The sequence below is a fragment of the Sinohyriopsis cumingii genome, chromosome 2, assembly GCF_028554795.1.
Source record: "Sinohyriopsis cumingii isolate HCF-2022 chromosome 2, ASM2855479v2, whole genome shotgun sequence".
In the NCBI taxonomy this organism is placed as follows: domain Eukaryota; kingdom Metazoa; phylum Mollusca; class Bivalvia; order Unionida; family Unionidae; genus Sinohyriopsis; species Sinohyriopsis cumingii.
The window spans coordinates 103472825-103484819 of NC_142962.1; the positions used below are offsets into that span (position 1 = coordinate 103472825).

An 11995-nucleotide genomic window follows, 5' to 3' on the forward strand; every position below is an offset into this window, starting at 1 on the left:
CTATTTTATTCTGATTTCGGCTAGAAATATCCAATGTGCTATCTGATGTATGTTTAAGAGCTGAAAATCAACTTTGTACATTATTAATGTGCGTCTGCGGAAATAGTAGCCTACTAAAATAAATCAGATATGTGTGTTCCGTACATTTCTTACACTTCACGTAGTCCGAACAAGCCTGGCATTTGGGTCGAGTTAGCCCGTAATTTGGTCAGAACCAGCCATAGGCCGAATCAGCCAACATTCGTTTTGAGTTTTAGTGAATTGTTATCAGCAACGGCAACTCTTCCGACACGGGCTAGTTGTGATAAGTGTTCGACGTTTGATCTGTCAGTCTCACGAAGTTGTATAAATTTAGGTAGGCCAAGATATCTTCTGCTAATTAACATGGCCAATTGTTTCTGTCAGATATAAAAAGTGAAAGCTATTTATATGGTTGTTTATCAATAGTTTTCCTTTTTTCACTGACAGTGACAGAACACAGCACAAGGTGACGGATGTCTTACAATGTAAAACATCATCCCTGATATTTATGATGTTATGACTTACACAGTAGGACAAAGGTGGATGACGCGAGCTTAATGTTGAACAAAAAGCAGAAAAATGGTTAGGATGGGTTTGTTACAATTGACATTAAGAATAATGGTCAGTGGATGTGTGTGTGTGTGTGTGTGTGTACATGTAGCAGTAAGATTCCTTACCCCTCGGCATTTCGAACCCAGCTATAGTAAAAGACGTACATGTATGCGCATTTACTCAAAGTAAATATAAATTTTTGTTTTAAAATAATGCACTATTCTTAATGAAAGTCTATTCAGACTTGATTATTCAATGATCTGCAACTTGTCATAAAAAACTTCCTGACGAAAATTATCAATCACTAGGGACTTTTATTGTGGTGGCCATGTACTAAACTGGGTCATATAAAGAGCACATCGAGTTAATCGTCACAGTATAGGGTATTACGAATTTTTGTATCAACATGTGTAGCTTTTGTTGTTATATCACAGCATACAACATTCAGTATAGTGTGTACTGGATCACACCTTTAGGTCGATCTCATTTAAAAATGTCCACATTGTTTGATTTGATTTTGCCAAAGTACTTCTCAATGCAAGTAAATAATGATCTTTCAAAGAAATATGGATATATGAGGAACCAAATAAAGTGAATAATTGACATTTAAAGGTACGTAAAATGATATTCTAAAAAATGAAACCCACTACTGAAATAATCAATGTTAAATGTATACATGACCTGTATGACTTTTACTATAGCTTGTGGTTATGCAATATACCCATATAAGAACTGACCTCAGTTCAGACTGAAACCCCTCATTTTCAGAAATGTTATTTTATTAAAACATGTCAATAAAATGCCAGTGATACATTCTCTGGTATTCTTCTTGACAAGCTTACAACTAGAGATCCTAAATCAGAATGTTTTTGTGTTATGTGCTGTATTTTGACAAACTTGTGCATTGACTTTTTCTATATACTGTTGTACATCCAATCAACACACCTATCATCCTTTCAGACAGTATTGATTTTGGAGGGGATGAGGGAGATTCATGTTTTATGGCCTTAACTGGGTCTGTATGTTCACAGTAGCATGTATAGTTGCTTACAGTTTACCCCTACAATGCACTATGTATATAATATTAATTTATCTACATACATGTAGGAAGCGTGTTTCAGTCTTCTGTAATTATTATATAAAAAATAGATCATACACACCCCTTGTGAGTGCTACATTTTTGGTACTTTGTTTACACTTTAAACTAAATGGATCTGAAAGCTGATGAATTATGGATATGTATAATTATTATGATTAAAATATAACGGATAAGTTGAAATACAAATATTTAATCTCTAGGTGTCAACATTTTAAATAGTAAATGTTCAAATTATCATGTCCGTGGGAGAAAATGTACAACTGGCTATGACATACAGTGGATGAAAGAAACTTTCCAGTTCTGTAATAGAAGAATGCAGTACATTTAGATGCTAAACAAAGGTGCTGATATATGTGATAGCATGGGACTGCATATTGCAATAGCATTCATCATATTCAGTAAAGAGCAATACCTTTTTGAAAAGTAAACAGTTCTTCAAATATGCCAAAGACAGTAATACTAATAGTGCTGAAGATCTATCAAGTCAAAAGAAAGTTTTATTATAATTTTCAGAACCTGCTACGACTGAAAGTTGAATTGTTAGCTCCTCTGGTTATAGACCAGAAGAGATTTTGGGATGCCTATTGTATGTGAGTTTAATAGTGCAAGTTTATTATCACCATTCCTAAACAGGAAGTTTCATCGACATAGTTTTTTCACCAAGAGACTTTTTATGGTGTCTGGTTTATTCTAAATGAAAATGATGCCAATCTGACATACAGTATGGCCACCATGGCAGCCATCTTGAATATCTTGCTAAGGCTATTTCCTTAAGACGGTTGGCTGCATTGACATATGAATTTCACTAACAGACATATTATACTCTCTAGTCAGTCAAGATAAAAATGGTGCCAATCTGACATCCACCATATCATCCATTTTGTTATTGTTGCCAGAATGGAATGCAAGATAATGTTTTTACTAAAAGACTTGCTATGATGTTTTGTTGGGCCTAAGTAGAAACAGGTCCCAATATGACATCCAATATGGCCACTGTTGCAGACATTTTGAAAATTGTATCACTACTCAAATGGGATGGCCACATTCACATACAGTTTTCAACAGTGGCTTATTAGCCACTTAACTCGGCACAAATTGCCACAGAATTGATTTTGATTGTATGATGATTGTGAAGCTCTATAGATCAATGTACAATACAGTCCCCACAATCTAATTTTAGGAAGTTAATTAAAAATTACATTAATTAATTAATGAACTTAACCTAATCTTTTAGCTCCACTGGTCACATACAAGAAGAGCATATTGGATGGTCTGTTGTTGATCCTTCCATTAGCACAAGATTGTATTTCTTTCTTGTCCTCAAACATCACACACATTCATCCAATGTTAGTTGCTCCTAAATGAAAATGGTGCTGCTTATACAGCCAGTATGGCTGCCATAATGTCCTTATCGAAAATCTTGTTATCAGTACCCGCCTGAATGGATGTTCATAGCAAGAAATGGTTTTCACTCAAAGATTTATTATGATGCTAAATATTGATGGTGCTAGTCTGATATCCAGTACTGCCATTACTGCAGTCATCTTTAAATATATATAAAAAAATATTATTATTATGTCTCTTTTTTTGAAGTTTTTCTGGAAATTTAGTAGGAATACTGCAAAACATGAAAGAAAATTTTGATTCTTTGGACCTAAGTGTGCACATTTTGCTTCTTTTTGTATGAGTTATCAACTGAATATTAGTCCATCCCTTTAGGATTTGAAGAGGATGACAGTAGCAGGAACAGCATTCTATGTAAGCATGCTGACCAGGTGTTACATGTATATTGTCTCAGTTTGTTTTACTGGCCTTATGTATGCTAGCAAATTTCTATTCACCTAAAGTTCCAGTCAAGTTTTCATTTCCCAAATCTTTCTTACAGCATATACACGTCTGCATCAGAATTTAGTTGATTTGTTACTTTGTTTTGCTTATAAGAAACAAAAAAGTCATTAGAACTTTTAAGCTAATCATGACATAAACAAAGTTGTTGCTGTGGGGTTTAATGCTGTTTTTCAGCAAACAATAGGCTATGCATGGCAGCCAGTATTAATGGTGGAGGAAGAACCTGGGAAAACCCGGGAAGAACCACCGACCCACAAGAAGCTACTGGCAAGCTTTCTCACATACCCACATTGGACGAATCCTAGATTTGAACCCACGCAGATAGGTGAGATGGCAGTGATCCGTAACAGGGAGCGCTTTAGACCACTCTGCCACTCAGGGCCTTGACATGAACAATAAAGAAAAATTGAAAAATTGAAACAAAAAGTACATTAAAGCAGCCTGCATTAGAAATATATTTATAGCATTTTATGGTAAAAATTTAACACAAAAATTGTTATTAGAATGCCATGAGCAAATTATAAACTGCATTGAAAAGTGAGTTTTCCAGTTGTTTTGTTTCATGTATCTTTCACAGACTGTATTAATATTTTTACTGTGATTGATTATTAATGAAGTATTGCTATTGATTATTAATTAAGTATTGCTATGTGAATCCATTGATTATTAATTAAGTATTGCTATGTGAATCCATAGTCTGCTAGAATAAATACAACTGGTTTAATTTCAGTTGGAATTTGTCAGTGGTTAGACCACTCTTTTGACTGGACTATGAAGACTTTTCCGTGATATATCATCCTAAATAAAAAAAGTATGCCATTCTGACAGTCAAGATGTCCAGCATGTCAGCCATCTTGAAAATCTTGTTATTGCTAATCCCAGATGGCTGATCATATCAATTTTGTTATTGCTACTCATCCTAAGAAGTAACTCATAAAGACATGGTATTTTCACCGGAAGATTTTTTAATTGTGTCTGTTTGGGTCAAACTGAAAATGATGCTGATCTGACGTCCTTTATGAATATATTAGTTGGACGACTAGTTGGTCCTGGGCAAAATGTTGCCATTCTTATATCCAGGATGGCTGTGCAGTGGCCAATTTTACAATCTTGTTATCCCTCAGATGGATTAGGCATGGTTTCAATACTAGGCAGTTTAAACAAAGAAATTGTCTTAAAGATATACATGTATTGACATTCTTTTCAACTAGTAGAGTGTCACTCTGTTTAAATGACTCATTTTGCCACTCAGTATGTTAAAATTCATAGCGTACCATTTCGTTGGCCTAGTGGTTAAATCATCCGCCTCAGATGCAGGAGACCATGGGTTTGATCCCCGGCTGAGTCATACCAAAGACTTGCAAAAATGTTACTAACAGCTGCCTTGCTTGGCACTCAGCATTAGGAGGTTAGTGTTAGGACTGGTTGGCCTGATGTCAGGATAATGTGACTGGGTGGGATATGATAATATGATGCTACATGTCTGCGGCATGATGCCCCAGTGGTAGGCATCACTATAAACTCTCACACTGCAGACATCATAATGATGGGGCTGAAAAATTGTTAAAGCTATGTTAAAAGTCCAAATAATACACACACATAAAACTCATAACTTCACTTTAGAACTATGAACACCAGGTGAACATGTCGGTCTGAAATGAGTAAGTGTCAGTGTTTATGATGGCTTCCATCTTTAGTTGATTGTTTTATCTTGCAAGCAAAAAATTAGAATGAAAAGGTTGAGGAAAGTGGTTTTTCAATCTATTTTCTGGCATTTACTTTTCGTTGACGATTTTTTTTATTGTTTGAATGTTTTGTAAGTTTTATATCTTTTAAGATTAATCTTGTAACTGTTAGTATCTCATAACCTTTCACTGGAATGTTATGTTACTTTTAAGTTTAGAAATATATGATAAAGGTACCCCAAGAAAAAAAGAATATATACAGTTGCTATTCAAAATTTCAAATGCTAATTTCGAAAGGAATTACATTGTTATTGAGCCAGACCAAAGATTGAAGTTTAAAATGGTTTTATTTGTTTCTTTTTACAGCTATAAGGTGTGATTTGTTTACAGATCAATGAGTAATGAGGGCATTCGGGGACATACATTTCTTTCTTTACGTCGGCTTGCTGATTGTAAACTTAATCTTCTGCCATGCTGCAGAAGTCTTGCAAGTTCTGGAAGATACAGTGCCTGGAGAAAACTTTACATATTACAGACTCTCTGTACAAGGACGCATTTATATTGAATTGGAGACTCTGGAAGGGGATGCAGACATATATGTATCAGATGAGACACTTCAGCCTGACTACATGAATTACAAACTCAAGTCAGTGACATGTGGTCTTGATAGTGTGGAAGTGCCAGCTGAATTCAAGCGGCCTGTTGGAATAGGAATTTTTGGTCAGCCAACTCATGCAACAAGTAGATATAGGATAACAACCCAGTGGCTGGCTAGTACAGATGAAAATGAAGATTATCAAAGACTGATGGATAAATACTACAAATATGAAGAATATATTTTTTATGATTTTGAAAAATTGGGAAATTCAGAGCAAGTCACTACACCTGCTCCTGATACAGACACATTTAATGAAGAGGGATCATTGATATGGCAGATTTTTGTTTTTTTTTTAAAAATAATTTTTGAAATTATAGTTTGACTTAGTAAATTTTCAAACCCTTCTTTCATTAGACATACAATTAAGTAAGTGTGGCAACTTCCTTTCATGTATTTAGGCCCCAAAAAATGTGTTTCCATTTGCACTGGTTTTAAAATTGTATTGAAGGTAGGTAGGTTTAATATATATATATATATATATATATATATATATATATATATATATATATATTATAATGATTGGTATATATAATGTACTAAGTACTTCAATCACCGTGCAATAGTTGCTCAATTAGTTGAGTGAATCAATTTTAAGAATTTATTTTAAAAATTGTTTGATTTTTTTTTTTTAAACCTGGGAGAAAAATGTTGTCAGGGTCAGCAACAAAAGTAACAGAAACAGTCAGTTGACCAGAAACACATTTTTTGGGCATAATTTTCAAATTTTTAACCTTCTGCCATAAGGCAGAGTGTATTTTATGATTTTGTCCTTCAATCTTTCACCATTTTTGTTTTTGAGTTATATTTTGAGTAAGGGAAAAACCCTGTCAATAGCTCTAAGGTCATTGTGACTAAAGGAAATAAAATTGGTTGCCACACAACAACAGAAGTTGTCCATCATGTACAATTACCAAAGATTTGTGGGATCTGAAGTAAGGGTCAGGAAGAACCCTATTTATTTCATGATCAAAGGTCAAGAGCACAAGACTGAAAGAAGCAAAATAGTTTTGCACAATAACTCGAGCTCCATACCATATACAGTTAGAAAACTTTATGCCTGTCATGACTTGAAATAAGGAAGAAACTCGTTGAGTTTGAAGTTGAAAGGTCAAAGGTCATTGTGACTGCAATAATATGGTTTCCACACAATAAAATTAGTTCTACTTGACACATTTCAACCAAACTTTGGGAATGGCTTGCAGTTGGGATAAGAATGAAGGCTGTTGATTTTGGGAAGAAAATGTTAAAGATTAAGGTCACTGTGACTGAAAGAAAAAAGTTGGTTCCAAAAATGAACATTAGTTCTAAATCACTAACCTGGACCAAACATCATGGATGTCTTGCACTTAAGGTAAGGAAGAAGCCTATTGATGTTTTGGGTCCAAAGGTCAATGTCACTGTAACTGCAAGAATAAAAATGTCCTCAGCACAAAAATGTTAGTTACCTACATAGAGGACTATTAAATATGGGGTTGGCCTATAATATGCTGATGTCCATGTATTTATTTGAAGGGAAGTGAACATTACTATATACAGTCCATCATTGACGATGATGAAGCTCTGAGACTGAGTTTCCATTATCAGCCAACAAAAAAGACAACCATCATTGTGACTCATCAAAACAAAAACCAGGGCTCAAGATTTTTATGATTTTAGGCCCGGCATGAATTGCAGGTACAGCAAAACCCATCGTAGGAAATACCTCCATATAAAAAGAACCCATGTATAAAGGACAACATTTTGGTAACTTAATTATACTAACGTGTAACTTCTGTATAAAATGCACATGTCCACAATGGTGAGATCTTTTTGCCCTTCAAGTGTTCATTATAGACAGATTGTATCCTAGTATATAATTTTAGATTTCCAAATGATAGTGGATAGGTTGATCTTAATGTACTTCATCTTCATCGTCATGTGTGCTAAAGCAAAAGAAAGGATAGGACTTACCAGCTGTATCACTGTCTTCATGTCTAATACGATGGACAATATATATATATATATATATATATATATATATATATATATATATATATATATATATATATATATATATATATAAATAAAGGGCAGAAAAATTAATTGCCTGGCAGGTTGGGAAAATTAAATTTTAGCTTCAGGTAAGCAGGTGGATCAAAGTCACATCCCAGTGAGAAAAGATTGTGTTCATGACCATGCTTATATCAAGTTTGCATTTATATGTACAGTGAATTCAAGTAGCTGTCTATTGGTATATTGCTTATCTGCCATCAGAAAAGGATGATGTTACAAACAATAGGAAACCAAACTAGAGACAGGTTCCTCCTAAATAGTGCATGATCAAATTTGATTGAAAACATCCTGGTATGAAGGCTTTTAAATTTTTTTAAATTGAAACCAATCAGCCTTCCATTGTTGCTCATCAGCCATACCAGTTTTCAGGTTCTCAAATCCTGTCAGACTAGTTTCAACAAAACATGGCACTGATCATTCTGGGAGGCCATTCACAACTATGCCTTTCCTAGGGACACACCGAGACAATCAATCCAGGCTGGCCTGTGCAGGTATCAAACCTGTGATCCATTGATTAGGAGTCCAGTGCTCTACCAATGGGGTTATTTTGGCTTTTTAAAGAAAGCATCCAGGCAGAGAACCATTCAGTATTGGAAAAATTATATTACTGTACTTTTAAAATGAACCTTGAAACTGATGTTGGCTTTTTAATAATATGCAGTTGGAATAAATGTCTACAGAAAGCATCCTTCTGACCCAGACTTCTTGACCAACTGCTCTTGCTTTTGGCTATTAGGCTCAAAAAAAAAGTGTTTCCTATTGCATTTATTTTAAAATTAAAAAGATCTTCATTGCGGAATTGTTATTGTCAGAATTTATCAACTTCTCTTGAGCATTTTTTATTTTTTATTTTTAAAGTAGCAGTTGTATAGAAAGGTAGGTAGGTAGTTTATTTTTTTAAAATAAATTATATATATATATATATATATATATATATATATATATATATATATATATATATATATATATTTACACACACACACACACACTAAACACTTAAAGTACTAGGCTAAACCAGATGAATTAGATACAAAATCAAGCCTGGGATTTTTTATTTTTTTTTGTGTTTTAAATTTTTTAAACATTATACATATAAAAAATTCAAGTACTGGGCTATACCAGCTCAGTTAGATGCACATATCAATTTCTTATGGTTTTTTTTTTTTTTTTGTTTATTTGGGGGTGGGGTTACTCCAGGGGGAAGAAGTACTATGCTCAGCAAGGAAAAAAAGGGAGAGTTTGCCAACCAGAAACACAAGTCTTTTTTTTTTTGTGCCTTAGGCAGATGTTAGCCAATTGAGCATGAAGACCTTTAAACTCAGATCTGTCCAAATGATGTTAATCTGTCACAATATGGCCACTGCTACTAAAAATGGAAACTTTAAATGACTTCTTCTAAAAAGAAAAACTCATTAGATTTGAGCAAACTTGACAGAAAGATCCTGGTTTTCAGCTTTATTCAGCAGATGCTGATCATCCATCAATTAAGGCTACATTAAAAAAAGCCTTTAAAAGGGCTTAACAGAAACACTCAACAGAATTTATCTACTTTGACACAGTGCATCCTGGCACTGAAGGCATTCAGTTTTATACGTGATGCTGAGACCACTGTTGCAAATACTTGAAAAACGTTTCATGTTCAATCTGTCTAACATAATGTGTCCAAACATTACAATATGCACGCTGGCATAAAGGTCCTTAAAATTTATGCAAATGATGCCAGTCCACCATAAATATGGACAGCATTACTAAAAATTGACAAAAATTAAACAGCTTCTCGTAAACTGCTCAGCAGTAATGAAGCAACTTTGACAGAATGCATTATGGTAATAAGGGCTTTTAAATTGATACAAATGAGGCCAGTTCATTAAATATGGCCACCATTACTAAAAATAGAAACTCATTTAAAATACTTACAAAACTCGTCAGCAGAATTTGATCACATTTTGCACAAAGCACTGTGACATAATGGGCTTTTTAATTTGTACAAATGATGCAAATCTGCCCTTAGTTTTGGCTGCTGTTACATAGAAAACGCTTAAATAAATTCTAAAACAATATGTCTTGGCTTGAACCTCATTCAGATTGGTACAAATGATGCTGTTTGACCTCAAGTCTGGCTGTTGTTTTTAAAAGTACAAAACCATTAACATTACTTGATCTAAAACAAACATGATAATTTGATCATCTTTGACACAGTGTATCCTGGTATATGGGCCTTTCAAAAGTGGACAAATAATGCTGATATTTGTGCCATCAAATATAGATGAAGATACAGAAGCAGAGAAACCTTGAAACTATATTTTTTTCTTCCTAAAATATGCAATCAACAATGTAGGAAGAAATTTCAACTGAAAGCATCTTTTTTGGCCAACTGTTCCTGTATTGGGATTAAAGTGATGTCAGCCAACCACTTGGGACTCATTTTATTAGTAGTATATGAGGTTAATCTTTGATGATGTACATATTATTTTTAAAAAATTGGATAGTTTTATCACTATCATCATCTTTTGGGTATTTGTGTAATTTTACCATATGTAAAGTCATTTAATATTTCTGTTTTATACGAATTGCACTCCAAGGCCTCTGGCCTTGTGAGTTGGAACTTGTAATATCTTACCAACTTTTAGGGAAAATTTTATATTAAAGGTCATTGTCATTGCAGTACTTTACTTTGAATTAAATTAAGTGTATTGGAAATGTACTTTACAATGTGCATTGAAAATCTTCCATTGCAAATGTATGGTTTTGTAGCGGATGTTTACATGTAATTATATATTGCTTGCATTATACATTTGTAAAACCAGAATACACCTAGATGCATTCAAATTTTGGTGTTTACTTCTTCACTGAAGCTGCAGAAAATCATCAACTTAATAATTCAGTCATTCATGTTTATTGCAATTCTATTAACATTTTTAGCAGTAGAAATCTCTTTCCATGTGGTTGCTGTTTTAAATGTATGCAGTATGAACGGAATATATACTTGAATTTTCAAGATTATCAAACACAACAAAGTAACCAAGATTTAGTGTCATATTTATGATGTACTTTAATGTTTACACCAAATTAATATATGTATTCTGGCACTATTCAAATATATATCATATTCTGGCACTAATCAAATACATCAATGTATTCTGGTACGAACCATATATATCTATCCAGAAGATTTATCTGTTGTATCATATTCCCATTTTTTTGCACCCCATTATCGTTTCTGCTTAATATCTAATGACTTAATAGATTCAAACTATCACTGGTATGACGTTTTACATTAGGATGACCAAGCTCAAGTTTGATTTTCACCATTTTGCAACAAAACCTAATAGAGTTATTGCCCCTGTTTGGCTTGGCATAGCAGCATATAATTTCTGCTCAATAACTTAGGTGGCGCTCACCAGTTTCGTATCATGCATAGGGCTAGAATTTTAAAGAAAAAGAATTTTCCAGAGTATCCCTCACTGGTTATACTGGCTATTTAAAAAGAACCACATATATCTTAGGTATAATTCAAAGAACCTTTAATTCCCTTTATTTTGGTATACGATTGATGGATGTAAAATGGGTTATAGAGTATACAGCTTGGTCTAACTTCAAATATCACCTCTCAAAAAGCTGCTAGCTCCACTTGGTCATTTTCATTTCCTAGACTTCAGAGGTAAATTGTAAACAAAAAGATCCAATTATTTTATTTTTTCACATTTTTATTACATTTGATATATTTGGTAATTCATTCATTGCACTCTCTGAAGCTGTCATTGTCTAGTCTGGAAAAATTCATTTTCCCTATTTTAATAACTGCTAAAGATAGTTTACTTTAAACTAAGTCAGGCTGAAGTTTTTAGCACAAGGGAGCAGTCATTTTAATTAGCTGTGTGCTTAGATCATTTACAATTTCCACAAGTACAATATCCAATGACATTGCAGCCGCAGTACATGAAAGTAACATAGAGGTACATGAACATTCTCTCCATTTTGCATGTTGCAAATGTAAACAACTTCACCTTACACCCACCACTTTCTCAGAAGTTCATAATATCTGTACAGCGCCCCCATAATGGATTCAAACTCCAACAT

The 11995-nt window shown here is 33.7% G+C and overlaps 1 long non-coding RNA gene across 1 annotated transcript; it reads left to right on the top strand.

The window, feature by feature from the left end:
- Positions 1–233: 233 nt before the first annotated feature.
- Positions 234–10744, top strand: LOC149805516 (uncharacterized). The gene is made up of 2 exons (XR_016419683.1): positions 234–355; positions 5572–10744. It is a non-coding gene; the product is annotated as an uncharacterized LOC149805516 (long non-coding RNA).
- The last annotated feature ends 1251 nt before the right edge of the window (positions 10745–11995 follow it).